General features: G+C 44.3%; 1 protein-coding gene across 2 annotated transcripts in view; it reads right to left on the reverse strand.

Annotated features, from left to right (window-relative positions):
- Positions 1–17,498, reverse strand: part of LOC138503246 (pancreatic secretory granule membrane major glycoprotein GP2-like) — a 248,801-nt gene extending 231,303 nt beyond the window's left edge. The window contains exon 1 of one of the 2 annotated variants that reach the window (XM_069622840.1): positions 17,303–17,498. The gene's annotated coding sequence lies outside the window, so the exon portion shown is untranslated. The remainder of the gene's footprint in view (positions 1–17,302) is intronic. The other variant, XM_069622839.1, reaches the window with a different exon arrangement.
- Positions 17,499–17,930: the final 432 nt, after the last annotated feature.

Genomic DNA, 17,930 nt, shown 5'->3' on the forward strand with positions numbered 1-17,930 from the left:
AGTTGCTTGGCCCGTCCAGAGTACTGCCCCACACTCTTGCAATGTCCTGTTATGCTTTGATATGGAGTCTTTCATTGCACATCATCTGCCATGTTCACACTTTCTAGGACCTTCAGGTTCTGCAAGAAGTGGGCGTTTTCAGACTTAAAGGAGAGAGTCAACAGATTGTAACATTGAAGCTGCACTAGAATAGTCTCATTACAATGAGTGATGAAGTTAGATGCCCCCACACAGGTAGGTTTGCCACTATGGCACCGTCTCAGAAGTTAGCGTCCCTCCAAACATTTGAAGTGTTAGCCCCGCCTAAATTTTAGCCTAGGTGCACGGATGGATGTGCGCACTAGCATTTTGGTAGGCAGAGAGGCGAGGGAAGCCTTTCCCGAAACTGGCAGTGTTAAGTATTACTGTGTTCAGGAAAATGTACTTGAACAAACGCTGAAAAACTTTAAAGCTGCTCCTTTCAAGAAGGACTTCCATCGCATATTACGCTTTAAAATATACTATTTGATAGTTGGTCCCCACACCAGACCATGGGGGGGGTGTAGAACAGTGGGGGAGGAGCCTCCAAGTTTGCCTCGCCTATTTTCTGGAATGGCCCCTCCCATCACCACTTAGCCCCCTCCCAAAATGTAGGTTTCGTTGCGCCCCTGTCATGCACCGTCTAAAACATGTAACCTCTGACATGTCTTAAATGTGTTCTAAAATCGTGTTTCACTCTTACAGAATATGCGTGCAAATAAAATCAAAGTTTCCTCCACTGGCTCACTGCTTTGCTTTCCTCTGTCTAAGGGTCTGATGTGAGGGGTGAGGACCCTTAAAGAGTTTGACAATGAGGGATGCCTCCCTCCATCTTTCACCGAGTAAAGCTCATCTGGGTATGCCACTGTGTGATGCACTGCATAGTATCACTCGGTGAAGGCCATGTGTGCATGGCACAACATGAAGTACTGCAAAGTTTGTCTCTGAATTAGGTTCTCTTGTGTTTTTCACCGACTGAAGCACCCGGGTGACTGTCCCTGATGGATATTCCCAAGAAATTCATGCCGCTCACTGGCACTCATTAAAAGTGCATCAGAGACTTCAGTGAAAGGTGCAGTCTCTGCGCTGAGAGAAGCACTAGAGGGTAGGTCTTTGACTCAAGCGCTATGGTGCAGTGGTCTCCAACTGGGGGACTACACTGAGGGCTGAGTGAGATTTTCAGCAAGCGTCAACAAAAACAATCTTACCCTTTTAATTTGCAAATCCAGACATATAGATGTTACCAATGCTTGCTTTAAATTGCTTTAAATTGTTCCCTCTCAGACCATTCCTTGCTCTCCAAAATTCCTTTGATTATAATTTTTCAATGTTTGCCCTTTTCTGCAGTGGCTACCCTAAGCAACCTGGAGAGTGCACATCCAAAACGGTGCGCTGCAGGAAGCAGCATTGCTTTAGCCCCTCCCCACTAAAAAAAGTAAATAACATCGCAGTAAAAATCATCATATACCACCATGCCATTTGCCCTTAATGTTCTGTTCCCAAATTCCTTACCAAAGCTCTTTCTCATCAGCTGCCATGTAATTCAACGTGGCCATTTGGACATTCACAAAGGGCGAGTAATGCAGCGCACCCCCACCACACCTCTAGAAGGCACTGGCAAGTTCCCTTATAACCAAGACCATGAGGCCTTAAATTTGCCTAACTGCATTGCCCTGTTTATCATCCTGCCCTTTGCTACGAAGACTGCCCCGGATTGATGACAATGCCCGTCAACAGGACGTTGGTATCAACTGTAACCACAACAGAAGTCTAGGCCCTGTGGGGTGGCAACATACAGCGAGTGGCCCGAGATCAGATGAGAAAGGGTCTGACATCCATTGCTGGCTGTTAGTTTAGCGCACTGCTCCTTTCTGGGAGATGTTGTTGCATTGGTATAGGTTTTAATAAGGGGAGGTGCAGCTCTTGATCCTCTGGGTGTCTATGGTTAGCCCACATAGGTTGTGTCGCCCTATTGGTCTGTTTAAATTGTTTAAAATCTCATATAAACCAAGGGCTTCATGAGTTTGGCCTTTTTGCGGGCCCTTGGTCAGCTGAGTGCTGCCCTTAATGGACCTAAAATAGGATATTTTGGTTCGTCCTCACATCGCTTTGTCTGAAAGAGCCAGAAAGAGCACATTTAACTCGCAGATATCAGACATTGCAAGGCCACACCATCCCATGTATGGGCCTGTGCTGTGGAAAATGGGGACTAATGGCGATGATCCCGAGGGATCTGGTTTAGCCGAAAGTTCTCAGAGTAGAAGCTCTCAGAATCACTCTTTTTATGGAACTCGCTCTACTAGACAGTATGATGTACAGTGGGGTCATGATCACTCCGAGCTCAGCATCTCCCGGACTTCAGCTTGCTCCCCTGCCACCATAAGGTCAGGAATCAGATAGGAGTGCAACTTGAAATGCTGCTCAACAGGTAGTTCAAACCTTTTCAACCACCTACTTTAGACCCATCCATTGAGCAAGCCGCTAAGCGGACACAACCTGTGGCCTGCCATCTTTCCATGCCACCACCAGCACGGTCGAACTGGAAGAGCCAATCTGGGTGGAGACATAGCTCTGCCAGGACACTGGCTGGAGACAGGACTTCACTTCCCAGATATGCTGGCGGCTGCCACACACTCAGGCATGCTCTCATCAGTAGCGGGAGGCAGGGGTTATGGTCTATCGCCTATGGTCTCTTATATGATGCTCTCGGCCGTGGCCCCAAAGCGCATGCTACAAAAGTCAAAATGGCAACATATGACGATTAGAGAGGAAGGTTACATAAATAAGAAGGTTTTCAGGTCCTTTCTAAAAGTCATGAGAATGCAGCTACTCCGCTAGTCCAGCGGAAGTGAATTCCAGTACTTAGCTGCCAGAACTGAGAAGGATCTCCCCAATGCTCTCAATCGATTAACGCTTTGCTCCAGTAAAAGAGAAGCATGTGATGAGCGCAAGTTGCACGAGGGGGATACATCTGAAATTTGCTGCTAAGATATCCCAGGCCACGGTTTTGCAAGGCTTTGAAAACGAATGTAAGTGATTTAAATGAAACATTTTTCACAACAGGCAGCGAGTGATGTTTTTTAGAACAGTAGCGATGTGCGATCTGTGGGGCAGTCCAAGAACAGTGCGTGCTGCTGTCTTTTGAATGATTGGCAATTTATCAACCCCATACTTGGGTGCACCAAGCAGTAGAGAATTGCCATGATCTAACCGTGAACTAATAGCCTCATGGGTAGTACTTGCAGTGTGGTCTTCTGAGATATAAAGTCTTACTTGTCGTAGAATCATGATATAGAAGCTGGTTGTGCTGATTACTTTATTACATGGTTCCTCATGGAAAGATTTTGGGCAAAGTACACTCCCGCCCAAATTTTTCACAACTGGTGACCGTTTAATGTTCGATTTATCTAGGAGCAATTGCTCGTTCTGAAATGTGGACTTAGTAAATACATAGGTGTTAAGGTATTCGGTTTTAGAAGTGTTCAAACTATGCAAATTCTGTTCCATCCAGTGTTCAATATAGTTCAGAGTGTAATTAATGTTGGCGTGTACTTGATACATATTACGGGAGGATATGCAGAAGACAAGTTGAGCATCATCGGCATAGTTCTGAAAAGTGAACTCATTTTCTTGGAGCTAATCAAGTAGTGGTTAAAAATAGATGTTAAAAAGGAGAGGGATAGACAAGCACCATGTTGCGCTCCAGAGTCAAGATGAAATGTTATGGATTCACATTGGTTAATCCTGACACAGGCCGTGTAGTCGGTCAGAAATGTAGAGAACCAATGTAGAGCATCATCTGACATATTGGCAACAGCTTTTAACCGCAATAGTAGGCTTGAGTGATCTGGGGTGTCGAATGCTGCCGATAAATCAAGTAACAACAAAGCGCAGGTGGCCCATAATATATAAGAGAGGATCTTTTACATGGAGTAACACAGTTTCAGCGCTGCAGCCCAGGTCTGAAATCCGACTGGAAGTTAAGTAAATCATTTTTCTCTAGGTGTTCTTGAAGTTGAATGGAGACAATTTTGTCCATGAGTCTGAGCAGAATGGGAGAAGGGTCTATAATTTCCAAATTCTAATGGGTATTGGGGTTTCCTTTTGAGCTATAGAGTGATCAAGAGTTTCTTTAAGTCTTTAGGGATTACTTCTTCAGTTGAGTTGCGTGATAAAAAGGAGCAACAATATGGCAAGCAGGTTTTATTGATATTAGACAGACATGGATCACCCAGACAAGTGATCAGGTTCATAGAGGAGATGATTTCTGGCATCTGTTCGCTAGTCACAGGCTTAATGGTGAGCGTGGGAATTGAACCACTGCGTCTATTCACCTGTCATATTTTGTGAGCTAGACGCTCAGCACCGGCTATGGCGAAGGATCATTACCATTTTCCTCGGAGCAGTCCCATACATGGGATGGTGTGGCCTAGACGTCTATTGTGGAAAAGGTTTAATGGCTACTTTTGGGACAATGTTACTGCCATAAGAAACAATCTGCTTCAACGCCTAGGTGCCTAGATGGAGCTCATTACCAAAAACAAAGGTTAAAATAGTCTGACATTCTCCATAGAAACAGTAAATACCCAGGCAACAACCAAACCTCCCTAAAATAGGCAACTTCAAAACAATGAGACACAAAGCATTCATTAGAGAGTTAGGTCACAAGACACAACATCACAAGACAATATGGAAAGGTAGGGGAAACACAAATGGAGTAACATGACATGGAAAGAAGAGCAAAAGGGAAGAGAAGAAAGAAAAAAAAGAGGGAGTTCCAAATTCACACATACAAGTCATTGTATGAGGCCCACCTAGCCTCATACGTCTCAAGTGAACCTCTCTTCATATGTGCTATCTTCTCCATCTCAGAGATCGAGGACAAGCAAGGTTTCCAATACTTGCAGAAGGGCCTCCTAGAAGATTCCATACCTTAAGTTTCTCCTTCTTCACCTTAGTCAAGACCCAGTAGCACACTCACAAGGTGGGGGTGCAGAGTACAGTGAAAGACCCCCAGAACAGCAAGAATCGTATCCTTGGGAACAACACAGCCCATATTCAAGGCAACTTCTAGGAGTCAACCACCCGCTCCCATTCCCAGAACATATGAATATCTGAGTCCACATTTTCCTTATACACACATCAGATAAACTCAGCCTGCACAGGATTATTCTCGCTGCGGTCCAGTACAGTCCATGAAAGACGTATTGCTGGCCTAATAAGAAAGGCCAGTCTCCTTTCATATGTTTCAACATAGTACAGACCATAGGGCAAGTTGATTCACTAGTTTGCAGCCAAGCTCTATCTCCCAATTCGATCCCTAAGCACACATCACATCAGCACCAGGGCTCCCCTTCCCCACATTCTTATAAAATGTGCAGGCTGAAATAGAATGGTCAGAACTAAAAGAGTGTAAGGTCGGCGCAACATGAAATGCAGCTTGCAAATTCGTGAATAGCATGTCAAACATATTAGTTCGATCCCTAGAACTACAACGTTTACAGTTTTGCAACTTGTGCTGCAGTTGTGAAAATCCAAAGGAAAGCAAGGAACCATAGCCCAGACATCACTGATCTTAAGGACGCCTGCCACTTTCGAGCAATGCCAATCGAGCAAAGCAGAGTTATCCCACAACAAAACCTCACCACAATGCAGTGGAGTCTCACCCATGTTTAATACTCCACCTTTGTACTCATCAATCCCATGGGCCCTGGGGGCAGCGATATACATTTGTACTGCATTCGATGTGACTACACATGTGTCCCATACCATTGGTGCAGCAAGATAATCCCGCATGCCTCTCAAGGAGAACGCCTTATGGCGGCGTGCTACAAAAGGGTCACCAAAGCCACCTTCCTCAGCACCTTTTTGAAGGACTCTGATAGAGGCACTAACCTTATTTTCACCTTCCCGCAAAACAGTTTTTGCGAAATGCTAGAGTAATGTACATTCTTATATCAATTGGACGAACATACCTGCTGTTAGCAGTTGAGGGTAAAAGACTGCCGGCAGAGATCTGACCAATTTCTAAATAGGGCAGACAACACCAGGGTAAAACATATAGGACCCGTCAGAGAAGCATCACCTTAATAAAGTGCATCTTGTCTCACAAAGTGAGGTGTAACCTGCTCCACATTTTGTAGTCTAATGGGCATCTTTCCAAAACCATGACAGTGTTTATCTGCATGCTGTCCTTACCCTGCCTTGACGTCTTTAGTTCCAATAAGACCCCTACCTCCCCATTTAATGTCCAGATCCCCAAACATAGACCTACGACAAGAGATGGATTTTGGGAAGACTTCCATTTTATGCAATGTAGCTTTAAAGTAAGAAACAGGCCACACTCATCAAGCAATGTGAAAAACGTCAGAGCTGATGCCGTTGAAGACGAAAGCAGAATTAAAAGGGCTTTTGCATATAGCAGTATCTTCGAAACATAATCCTTACACACAATCCCAGTGATTCCCACAAGGTCATGAATCGCTATATCTAAGCGTTCCATGGCGACATTAAACACACACGAGGAAAGAGAGCAGCTCTGGTGTGTACATCAAGGTCTTATAGTGAGTGCTCTAGACTCTCCTGTCCAAATGTTTCCATACTTGCATTGAATAACTAGTATTACCCTTGTCTGAGCCTCGTGTGCTTCCCAAGAAACGAAGCAAGCTCCCACTGAGAGCGAGCTCATTCTCAATAAGTTGCAGTCCAATAGATTAATTTATAAAGTTCACGACCCTCTCATCCTCCAGCAGTCTTGTGTTCAATCTCGAAGGTTTGGGACCTTAAACACACTAAGCGAGGTCTTTGTCCAGACATAGATGGGCACGGTCCTAATACCAATCTCTTCAATCTTATACAATTCCATATGCAAGGAATTGCAGGAAATTAGGAAGTAATCAGTTTGTGAATGAGTACTGTGAGAGCTAGGCTAAAAGTTATAAGTATAGTCTTTAGACGGAGGGTTATGTATTCTCTATATTAAGCGAGTGCTTAAACTGAAAATCTTTAGTCAACCCGCAACTACAACATTTTCTTTATTATCACATGAAGGATCCTGGGCAGAGTTAAAATAACACCCCAAAATGATATGCGCCCCAGTAAACATTTTCAAGCCGTTGGCAAGGCAGTCTAAAATATCCCCCAACTCAGAGTTCCGAGCATGCACAGTTTCCCATGTGCAATGGGACCCATTGTGCACACAATTCAGTTAGTACAAAATGGCACTCTGTATTGTGACGAATCTAGCTATATTGTTACTGCTTCCCTGGATGGAAGCTTCCCTTGCATGGCCAGGGAAAAGCAGAAGCTACCTGACTGACCTTAGGAATGGTTATCTGCAGGAGGACCACGTGAGGGAGGGCAAACTCCAGAGTGGTACAGTAAAGACACTAAATCACAATTATTTATCTGGGTTCCTTGGTAACAACCACTTATTTCCCCCCATTCTTGGATGGCATATTGTAGTATGGATAGAGAATCTACACTTTTAACTGATCAGCAACCTTACTTACACCCCGCCCCTAACAACCCTGAGACGTGGAAGAAGCATGGAGCAATGAAGATCACTAGAAACGGTAAGTCAAAAGCGCATTCTAGTCGTTGGAGGATGTTAACAGGTGCTGCGTCATTCAAATACTGTACACCAGAACAGAGCAGAAAACTCACTGCTCCAGACGCTGGTTGGGACACAGGAGGAAAGCAGAATGCAAACAGGAGCGAGGATGCCGAGAGTGATATCCAGGGAAGTTGGGCCGAGGAGTGTTTGCTGCTCTGTTACCACAGACAGCAGGAGCTGCCGAGTGAAGGAGAAGGCAAGTCGGGAACCGAGGAGCCAATGAGACACACGCCTAGTCAGCAAGCACGCAGCAGAGGAAACAGTGAGACACGAGGGACGCCGAAGCCGCCAATGAAGAACAGTAAGTCCAGAGAAAGAGATTGGGATATGGGGGCACTTCAGGGTGGATGATGCATTCCGTTAACAAAGCGAGTAAGCCCAAATAAGGGAGCTGGGACATTTAATACAGAGATTACGACTGTTGGAAAAGGGGCAGTGACCCAATCTATGAAAAATATAATTACCTGGATATGAAAGGGAGTGAGCTCTGGTGAGAAGTGTAAACCTGGGCTTTACACCCACATATTGAGTGAACTGAAAAAGCCCTGGCAGGAGGGTAAACCAGGCACTCAGCGAGTCTGGGACTACCACCCAAGTGATGAGACAAAAAGCCCTGGCAGGAGAGTAAACCAGGCACACAGTGAGACTGGGACACGCACCCAAATAGCAAGGTCATGTAAACCCTGGCATAACAGTAAACCAGGTATTGGAGACAAAGGGGAGAGACCCCCGGGTGTGAAATGTGAAATTAAGGTGAAACTGTGGAAAGCTCACAAACCTCAGGGGCAGAAACCCCCCTCCTTAAATTGTGGACTGAAAGGGAAGAACTATACCACTTTGCAAAATTCGCCAGGAGGTCCACAGGAAAAACTGTATATCTGGAGGAAACTCAGGGGAAGAGACATCCCCCTTGAGATTGTGGAAGGTACTGTATAAGTGGAGGAAAACTCAAAGGAAGAGTCATATCCCTTCAGACTGAGGAGTCCTGGAAGTGTTAACTTGTGTGACTGTAGAGTATATTAAAATACAATATATATGGAGAAATTCAGGGGAAGAGTCGTACACCTTGAGATTGTAGTAACCGTGAAACGCCAGAAGAAACCTAGGGGGAAAGGAAGGCCCGTTTCCTGGTGGAACTTTATTGTTTTTTTTTCTTCACTTTAGATTTTTATGTTTGGAACTTTGGAAGAAAGCTGCGCTTAGTATTTTGAACAGTGGACGGAGAACTCTTTTTCATTTAGACATCCTGACACAAATGAGGGAAACCCCTACTAGGTTAGGGATAGGTAGGATTTCCACAAGCCACTCTTTGCTTTGATAATAAAAGTCTTTATCCAACACAAAAACTGTTACTGCGTCTGAGTCTTACTCTTGATCCATTACAGTATCTATAACAGTGTACTCCAGGGAATAGCGGACCTTATACTTGAAGAGTACTGAAACCTCTCCAGATTTTGTTATATGGATATTGTAATATTTACATTCTGTCCAGGCTATTCTCTTTATTATCTTCCTGCAGGTGGGAATTCGCAGATTCACTGCTGATGCTCCCAGCTTTTTCAAGCCGCTCAGAAACAATCTGCACTGTGCTATTTAGATGCTTAACATTCCAAGAGCTTAATGTAAGCCCTTTAACCATGTGCTAAGACACCCGTTTGTAAGCCCGCTGTAGGAAAAGAAGCACACCACGATCCCCTGCACATCATTCAAGCAAGGTCTGGGCAGCCCTTTCCTCAAAGACCTGGTCTCCCAAAAGGCACATATTAGACTCAATCTCAGTGGAAATGTCCCCTGCCAACATGGGCCACAAGAACAAACTTTTGCTAGAGAGAGGGAGAACAACGAGGGAGGGCACATAAAGATAAACCCATAAGGGCAGAGGCAGACACAAAGACACAGACAGCAGTTATCTGAAAAATGCAAATAGGGGTGTGTGCCTGAGATGGGTTCTAGTTTCTAATGCAAAGGGTCGAATCAAAAGGACCGAAAACCAAAGGGTCGAATTATTTTTTTTTTGTTACTTTTTTTTTTGGGTGGGTCACCCGCAAACACCCTTTTTTGTGGTAAAAACCGCTTTTGTTTTAGGTCAAACTGACTCTCACCTTTGGCATTCGATCGTTTTGAATTTGCTACTTTAACTGGACACCCCTGAGATGAACTGCCCCAATCTTGAAACAAGTCCTACCGACAAAACATTGTACAATAGCAAGTACCCTCTACATCCCAGGCAGAGACAATTACTACCCCCCTCTGTTGCTTAAATAATGTGCTATAGGCCTAGCGGATGGCTATGGCATACAAGGAAGAGAAAGACGCAATAAGTGAAAGAAATTCAAGACATGCACCCAAACCCGTCACACCAGGATCGAATACCCATAAACCATCCCCAAAAAAGAAAATCCACGTACTCTGGATCACCATTAAAATTGTCACACCCAGACTCTGACAAATGACATATTTTGGATCTTCCACAAATATGCATCAAGCCCCAGTTAAGATACACTGTGGAGCTCATGTTGCTCCCATGAGTAATTTGACATTTGGTACATTTTCACTCAGGCATAGCCAATTCCCCACCACCAAACTTTCATCATTTGCATAGCAGAGTTCACAAGTACAGGGTAAAGGTACCCATACAAGCATGCATGCCGCCTTTTGGCCTGTACTTGTGTACTTCGCATACCGGGACAAGGGACCAATGATTCTGAAACTGGGACTACCTTCCTGGGGATCTTCCTGGGACACTGACTCGCAGCAACCTCTTAGATTTGTGTTCTCGTTCTGCCGAGTCAAGCCCCCACCAATTTCCACCTATCTAGCACTTAGCGAACCATCTAGCCCCTCCCCATGTGGGTTTCCGAACCATGCATGTCAACCTAAAGGTAGGGTAAACTGGGCAGGGAGCTGGGGGATGGGTGTATGAGGTTCTTGTACTTTACCCATTACTCATCTGTCTTACTTACTGTCTTACTTTCTTTGTTCATCTTTTAGCCTGGGAGAGAGCTTTGAGGCATACCTCTGCCTTTTCACCAGACTATAACCCCCCCATGAGTTTACAATATACAGTTTGTGAAGTGCAGTTCAGAGGAAAGTCCATAACCCTCCAGGGTACTGACCTTCTTCTCTGAGTGTTAGCTAACTCATGCCATACCTCGTGCAGCTCAAGGAGCCACCCAATTATCACAATTTACTAGAGGAGGATGTAGGGTTCTAGGGAATGCCCCTGCACCTGGTCAAAGTACTATTTTCTGGTGAGAGTATATATTCTGGCCCATGTACATGGACCACAGAGCGGCACAGGGTCTGGGCCCCAGCAATAGGTCTGCTGGCGCACTCACACTGGGAGGAGCCATCCAAAGCTATGCTCCCCTACCAGTACCATTCCACAGTCACTTGCTAGGAATAGATGCAGGATCCAGGCTTGCTGGAGCTCCATCAGAATCCTCATGACTGCCTCAGAGAGGATGTGGGATCCAGGTGGTTCCCCCTCCCTCCTGCACATGCGTGTAAAGTTGCAGTGGTTCCCATCTTCCAACTGTACCCAAACATCATGCCTCCATGGTGAACGTGAATACCTTTTCCTGTGAAAGCTCACTCATATGCACAGGCTTCATCAAGCAATACAGGCGTTCCGGTAAATAATGGAGCCAGCAATAGACAACTGTGCCTCACCAAGGAATTATGCCAGAAATGACCCTGCAACCACCACCATGACCCTGCAACCCTTCACAACTACAGCAATTATTAGGAACGATTTTCTGTTTGCGGCGTTGCTCCCATGGGCTTCTATGGGACAGACACCCTTTCTTTGTGCTTTATTTCGACTCCTGGCCTGACATTCTGGAAACAAGCAAAGCATTCTGCTTTACTTCCCTTGCTTTGTACTCATATTTTATGGGGAGACCGATCGGTCCATAAGACTATCAGTGACTGAAATGGATTTCTTGTTTTTCTACGACTGCACACTTCACCCTAAAGTGTGGTTAGGATACGTTGTATGCTTATATCTTTTTCTTTTGTAACATTTGTGCCACAAATACAATGTATCCAGAATGTGCTGGTGGCAGCGGCTATTTTACTACCATGTTTTGAACATTTTACTCGTGCACTTTTGCAATTGCCCCAAATTGCTTCTAATTGGCTCATGTTCCATAAAAACATATTTAGGCGGCAGGCCCTGTTAGGTTTACACTGTAACAGGTCCATTCTGCCAAATATTCATCATTTGCACTGCGTGGTGCAAATTGAAGGGCAAAAGGCGGCATGCATGTCTGTATGTGCCTTTTGCCCTTTGCATTTGCACCCTGCAGTGCAAAGTGAGTAAGCGCTGCCTGGCATGCTAGGCAGCGTTTACTTTTCATTGTGAGCACTGCTTTCCATGCTCAGAGGAACAATGATTCTAAACTGCAGGAGTGAGCCGGCAGCCTCATGAAGAGTTTCTCCCTTTACAGACTTATTACTGAATCTGAACTACTACCCTGGGATGATGATGATAGGTTATTTATAATGCTCTTAATACCCAGAGGTTTCTAAGCGCAGACCGGGGATCGAACCTGTGTGGCTCTGTGCCGTCTTGCTTCCAAGGCCGAGAGATCTGCCATTAGTTTTCAAAGCCTTGCCGTCTGCACCCTTTGAGCCCCTGGAAGACATACATTTGTAATATCTGACACTGAAAACAGTCATTCTGGTGGCCATCACCTCAGCAAGGTGACTGGGGGAGATCTGTGCACTTTCCTGTGAGGTCCCATACTTAGTGATTAGCCCAGAGGCCTTGTTCCTCAGAGGCCAGCCTTCCTATGATGGTTTCTAAATTTCACAGGTCACAAGAAATCGTTCTGCCTTTTCCCAATCCATCCTCCCTAAAGAAGAGCTATGGGGCAAACTAGATGTCAGAAGGGCTGTCCTAACCTACTTAGAGAAGAGTAAGGATCTCCATTCCTCAATCAGCCTGTGTGACGAATCCGAGGATGCTGTCCCTTCTCCCCCAGGGGGAGATCTTTCTCCTGGAGCCAGTCCCCCGGGCTGGGGGTGGGGAGTGCACTGAGGGATGATCACATGGGGAAGGAATCCCTCTTTGGGATTGGGGAAGACGATTTTTATTTATTCATAAGGCACCGAAAACCCACAATCATCAAGACTATCGTTGGAGAACACGGCATGACCCCGCTTCAATACCCTTAAAACCTTCTTCAACCCTAAATTCTCCTCCTCCCCAGCTGTAGATAAAGTTAATGTGTTTTGTTGCCAAGTTAGTCAAACCAACAAACATGATAAGACTGAGAGACCAAAAAGTGCAAAGTGTTTTACATATAAAATGGCAACTAGTATTGTGAAGAGGATGATGACCGGGAGTCTGAGGCTCACTCTGGAGAAGCCGAGTGAGTGGTCTAGCTTTTTACCACAGGTGATTGGTCCACAAAATTACAACTATCCCATCTGGGAACAGCAGGAGCCATGCAGGTAGGCAGCCAACGCGTGTCGCAGGAAAGGGAGAACCTGAAGGTGTTCCGCCAGGAGTGGACTACTTGGGTTGCCGCTGAGTGAATCTTCTTGGCGTCTCAGGTAAAGTGCGCGAGAAGGAGAATGCGAAGCCAGGGAACTTCGAAGAGTGCCGAGCCACTGCAGACACTGCTGGAAACCTGAAAGCCACCGGAGCCTCGCAGAGGGACGCTGCTGCCCGAAAACCAGATACCTGTAAGGAGAAAGGAAACAACCGTGCGGGGTGTCTGGGAGGTGTCAGAGGTCCGGGGAAGCAATAAGAAGCCTGAAAGAAGAGGGTCCTCTTCTGGGACCGTGAACGAGTTGTGTACTTGTTAATAGAGTGAGCCAAGTGGATGAATATTCCTGTCAGGATTGTACTCTGCAGAAAATATTCAAGAACAGCTTTATAAAGATGTGCACCTTTTCTAATTTGCTTGCAACATTACAACTCCTCCATTCTTTAATAATGCATTAATCTCCTGAAAAGTCAAAGCTTAATTATATGGGTTGTGGGTACTGAGAAAAATCTTTTGAGTGCTCCCTCAACTTAACTTACAACCCTCACATGTACACCTAAATGTGTGATGTTTGGATAGTTTGTAATTCTTAAATATATAGAATTACTTAAGGAATTCCTAAAGATATGTAATTACTTAATTCAGTAAAAAACGATTTTTGTTATAGAGATTAGATGTGAGAAGAATTGATCATTTTTACTAAAATTACAGTTTAATGAAGCACACTTTTAAGATCCCCAAATAAGTAGCTGTACACCGAAAAGAGGCTGGGCTTTTGGAACTGGCATGTTAAGTGCAGAAGGGAGAAGGGGAGTGTGGCATGCACTTATGTGCTGTCCCGGGGGCGTGGGGGGGAGAAAGGGGCATCCTCCCACTTCCAAGGAGGCTCACAAAGGTGTCTTTAGAAGGAACGGAGTTCCTATCGGTAATAGGAACTCCCGTCCCCTGCACACCATTCAATAGTGGAAAGATGACTTTCCAAACAAAACTATTTCAATGTGTTTGTTCTATCCGGTTATCGAAAAAAAATGTTTTGCTGCAGTCAGAATTCACAAAGACCATATTTAAATTGTTTTACTAGTGGTGATTTTCAACGTTTCACAAAATAATTTGAATAAACTTATTTTCAATGTTTACACGAGTTCTTTTCACTCAGTGAGTTCAATATAACAGTTCAACGTAACACTCTTAGAAAATAAATCACCACTAGTAAAACAATTTAAATATTTTGACTGAATGCCTGCAATTGGTCTTTGTGAATTCAGACTGCAGCAAAAAAAAAAAAAGTTTTGATTGGAAAGTCATCACTATTGAATAGTGTGCAGGGGACAGGAGTTCCTATTACCGATATGAACTTCGTTTCTTCTATATCTTTGTTGACTTATTGATACCAGAGTCAGTTCTTTTTCTCCCTGGCACCGAGGAAAAACAGATTAGTATAAGAGCCAGTGGAGCTGTAAATTAAGGAATATATTGAACTTGTATGCAGAACACATATATAAGAAAGGGTGTGCTTGCTCTCCTTCTTTTCTTTGTTCACAAAGGTGTCTTTATCATGAGGTAAAGACCATGTTCTGAGTCTCCTGATTGGCTGGGGTGTTCAATAAATATAATAGGTTGGAGATCGTGTCACCCTATAGTTAAGGTAACGCCTGTGTATATAGACGTATATAAATGTGTGTGCTGCGAACGTTTGACGGATTTGGTGAAATAGTCTAAAGAAAAAGTTTGTCATGGGCTCCCTCCCCCAAATGTTGGGGAGAATGTGTTAAAAGATGAAGGTTATTAGAAAAACGGTTTTCCACCTTGTCCCATTCATTTTCCCATAAAGATAAAGAACACCCGTAGTTTGAAAACCGCTGTATGTATTTGTACCCAATAAGAAACAACTTGGGCACAAAGTGTTGCAGATATTTCTTTTGCTGATTTGGGGTAAATCTGCTCCAATCGTTTTTTTAAATATTCAACAGAGAATGGTGTTCCCCCTGATCCTCAAAAACATTATGTATTTTTCATGGTGCTTTGCAGCAGAGAGGGTTTACAGAAATGTAAAGCAGCCATATTATTTTTTGCTCGATGCAAGCAATTCCCACAAAAATACCAGAGGAAGCTGAAGATGAAAAAGTTCCCAAAATGCTATTTGGAGGAGGAAAAGGATACAATGAAGTCGGGATCGGGATGGGGAGGAGCAAAGAGGACATCGTATGAAGTTGGGGAGTTTAGATTGGGCTGGAGTTGGAGCCAGTTACGGGTAGAACATTTACAGCTTATCCGGGAAATACTGGGGGAATCTCGCTAGATTACAGAAGCAGAGCCACAAGACGCACTTGGAAAAGAAACAGCATCATACGAAGTGAAGAGTGGTAGGGGATAAAAGCAGATGGTCAGGGAGAGAAAGGGCAACTTAGGGAAGTTGGGGGACAAGAAAAGAAGAGAAGGACACATGGTAAGTGCCTGTGTAGACGGGGAAGATTTTTTAATTTTCAACCGTTTTTTCCATTATCGCAGGAATCGGCATAATCGGAAATGATTTCCAATAAATGATTGCGGGAATAGGGAGTGGGAAAAGAACATATTTCACACCTGCATTGACCACAACTACTAGGCAGGGGGCAATGGCTCTGTGGGAAAAGAAAATTGGTGTAACATGCACAGTGGCCAGGGCCAAATGCCATGGCTAGTCGACCACAAAAAAACAATAAAACAAAACCATTCAAATTCAGTGAACATTTTTTATTTAAGTGATCAGATTTAACTCACAAAACCCTTACAATTCAGCAGATTTTGGAAGTGGTGACCATCCTCCCTTTGCAGAGCCCATGAGCACATACATAATATAAAAGAAGGGATTCACAATGACATCATCTGGGCCATTTACAGGGGAACGCTGGTTAAAATGGTCATCACTTCCCACACCCACTCAATTCCAAGGGTTTAGCTTTGTTAAATCTGACCACCCTAACCCTTTCTTGACTTCGTTTTTTCCCTAATATACACACGCACAACCAGAGGTGCAAAACCTCTTGATACTGCATTCTGTACTATCAAGTTTTAAAGTATTTTGGTAATGAAAAGAGTTCACAGGTCAGCAAGTCTTACCGCACAGTATCCTTGGCATCCTGTGTGCCCTTATAAAATTACAACTAGAATAACGTGGCATTGGCACCAGTGGTCTTAGTGGGCGGGAGTGGTCCCCTACTTTTTTTAATTTAGTTTTACTGTTCCTATACTTTTATTTAAAAAATAAAACAATGGTTTCATTTTAAAATAAAATTGTAGGAAGACGTTGAAACTTGCACTTCAGTGCACTGCACTGAACCTTCCCTTAAACAGCAGGAGCATTTGTTTAGGGGTTTATATTGCGTGTAGGGGTTGGCATGGCGATGGGGTTTGTGAGTAGCGGGGACAAGCAGACAGGGAACATAGTCCCACTACTCTTTTCATACACTTCGACCACAGATTGCCACAGATGTTATCAAGAATTGACACCCCTCAAAAAATATCGTTCTCATAACAAAGTGACCACAAAAATCGTTCATAAGTGATAGACAACCGCCAGTGGTACTGGAATCCTTTTTGGAAAGTACAGCATGACTAAAAACTGCAAGGGAGTTGCAATCGTCAAACATTTTAATGTTTTTTTGTTGTTGTTGTTGTGGTGATCCTTCCCCCCCCCCCCTTACAAAACACGGTAAATTAGCATGGCCTGAAATGTTCCCTCGCGCTAGTAACATTCCATATTAGTTTCCTGCTGCAGCAAATGCACTGAAGGAATATATTATTTGCAATGTCCAAGTGCTGCACTTACACAGGTGAAAAGTTGTAAGGCCTACTGGCAGGGCACCAATTTCCCATCCACGTACTTACACTTAACAAACAAGGTTCCGGTTGGTTATAACCGCAATTGAACGATTTGACCAATCGCGTGAATATGTCATAGTGACGCCCTGGAAACGGATGCCTATAACAGGGTCACCCGCGGCGTTGCAGTCTGCAGATTCCACGCAGCATTGGACTGTAAACGAGCGCTTCCTTGTTGACGAGCATTACACCACCAACAAAAAGATCACGCGAATTAAGGGCGCAGCTTCGAAAAAAGACCGAACATGAAGACTTTAAAAAGAGAAATATTGGATAGGACTATTTAGTTTTAAGAGCGCATGTTACTCACCGAAAACTGAGCTCTCGAACACTCACGCTGCACAGGCGGAAGTTCTGCGGTCGCAGATCAAGATGTGAGTGAACTTTACCATTTCAAGCTGCACGGACAGGAATTGTTGGTGTGGGCTCAGTCAACACCCATCCTGCAGGTGCGCCTCCTCCCTGCATCAGCTGAATGGATGGTTGCTGTTCCATCCTTGAAAGAAGTGATGAGGCGGGGGAGGAGGGGTTATTTATTACCAGTGAGTCTTCAGAGAGCCCCCAGGCACGCGAGACATCACCAGGCAGGCATGCTGTTTTTGTCAGCATCATTTTGCATGAAGGGAGTTGTTAAAGTGAAATTAAAACTACAAGTCCCAGAATGCAAATGTGGTCATGATTACACAGCTAGGATTGACTGGAGGTCACTTGGTTTTGTAGTAAGGGTAGGGGTGATGTATGGTGTTTGACAAGCCATAATTTCAATGGATGCCAGGCAGAGGTCGAAGTGAGCAGGATCTGATGGAGTGGGTTCCACTTCTTTTATTTATTACTGTTAATACGTCCCATATTTTTCCAATGATTTCCACAGTTCAAGAACTGTTAATTTTACAGTTCATTCATTTCACACACCTTCATTTTACCTGTTAGACTCTTTG

The sequence above is a fragment of the Ambystoma mexicanum genome, chromosome 11 (genome assembly GCF_040938575.1).
Source record: "Ambystoma mexicanum isolate Mex_15411 chromosome 11, UKY_AmexF1_1, whole genome shotgun sequence".
Classification (NCBI taxonomy): domain Eukaryota; kingdom Metazoa; phylum Chordata; class Amphibia; order Caudata; family Ambystomatidae; genus Ambystoma; species Ambystoma mexicanum.